The sequence below is a fragment of the Brassica rapa genome, unplaced genomic scaffold (genome assembly GCF_000309985.2).
Source record: "Brassica rapa cultivar Chiifu-401-42 unplaced genomic scaffold, CAAS_Brap_v3.01 Scaffold0349, whole genome shotgun sequence".
NCBI classification, from domain to species: Eukaryota; Viridiplantae; Streptophyta; class Magnoliopsida; order Brassicales; family Brassicaceae; genus Brassica; species Brassica rapa.
In genome coordinates this window covers 49,480-51,306 of record NW_022610291.1, presented here as the reverse complement: position 1 = coordinate 51,306, position 1,827 = coordinate 49,480, and positions in this window count along the sequence as shown.

Below are 1,827 nucleotides of genomic sequence, written 5' to 3'. Positions count from 1 at the left end.
GTTTGCCTGGAATGAAGGCTGTGAGAAGTGTTTCTCAGCTCTAAAGGATATGCTGACGAATGCACCAATATTGGTATTGCCGGAGGCAGATCAACCTTATGTGGTCTATACGGATGCGTCCATCACTAGGTTGGGGCGTGTCCTGACTCAACATGGGAAGGTGATTGCTTATGCTTTGAGACAGCTGAGAAAGCATGAAGGGAATTATCCGACCCATGATCTAGAGATGGCGGCCGTGGTGTTTGCTTTGAAGATATGGAGATCATATATGTACGGAGCCAAAGTCCAGATTCTCACTGATCATAAGAGCTTGAATTACATTTTCGCTCAGCCTGAGTTGAACTTGGGACAAATAAGATGGATGGAGTTTGTTGGTGATTATGATCTGGACATAGTATACCATCCAGGCAAGGCAACCTAGTGGCTGATGCCTTAAGCCGGAGACGGGCAGAGGTCTCGGCCGAAAGAGAAGTGGATGAACTATAAGGGATGGTTCGGTCATTACATCTAAATACCTTGGTTGGACGTGATGAGCCATTGGGATTAGAGGCAGTGAATCAGGCCGATCTACTTACCAGGATACAGCAGGCCCAAAGTTTGGATGAGAACTTGCAGAAAGTGGCTCTTAACGACAAGACGGAGTATCAGATCACAAGCAACGGAACAATCTTGGTGAATGGCCGAGTAAGTGTTCCAAAAAGCAAGGAGCTTAAAGAAGAGATTATGATTCAGGCTCATAAGTCAAAGTTCTCAGTCCAACCTGGGCTGAATAAGATGTATAGGGATTTAAAAAGGTACTATCACTGGGTAAGGATTAAAACAGATGTGGCCGAGTGGGTGGCGAGGTGTCCTACTTGCCAGTTTGTGAAGGCCGAACATCAAGTGCCCAATGGTATGCTCCAGAATCTCCCCATACCAGAGTGGAAGTGGGATCACATCACAATGGATTTTGTGACCGGTTTTCCTACGACCAGGAACCAAAAGGATGCGGTTTGGGTGGTGGTTGACAGACTAACCAAGTCGGCCCACTTCTTACCAATACAGAAAGGAGATGGAGTGGATCAGATCATGAGGATTTACTTGGACGAGATAGTACGTCTGCATGGAGTGCCGGCTAGTATTGTCTCGGACAGAGACCCTAGGTTCACCTCTTACTTCTGGCAGGCTTTTCAAAAAGCCTTAGGAACAAGAATGAACATGAGCACAGCCTATCATCCTCAGACGGATGGGCAATCAGAGAGGATAATCCAGACATTGGAGGACATGTTAAGGGCCATGGTGTTGGATTGGGGCGACTCCTGGGAAAAGCATCTACCCTTGGTCGATTTTGCCTATAACAACAGTTTCCATACTAGCATTGGGATGTCACATTATAAAGCACTGTATGGACGGCCTAGAAGGACGCCATTATGCAGGACGCCATAATGCAGGAATGCATTATGCTGGACCCAAGTGGGGGGGAGGAGCATGTTGGGTCCTGAGATAGTGGAAGAAACCACTGAGAAAATAAGGTTCTTAAAGGAGAAAATGAAAGAAGCACAGGATCGTCAAAAGAGTTATGCAGATAGACGGATGAAACATCTTGAGTTTGAAGATGAAGACTTGGTCTATCTCAAGATGATCACATTCAAAGGAAGGGCTAGAGTTTCTGGCAGAAGAAAACTTGACCCTAGGTACTTGGGTCCATTCAGAATCATAGAAAGAGTTGGGGAGTTGGCTTATAAGTTGGAACTGCCACCAGCCATGGATGCGTTCCATAACGTGTTTCATGTGTCCCAACTCCGAAAATGTTTGTCTGATCAGGACATAGTACTACCCGAGATCCAT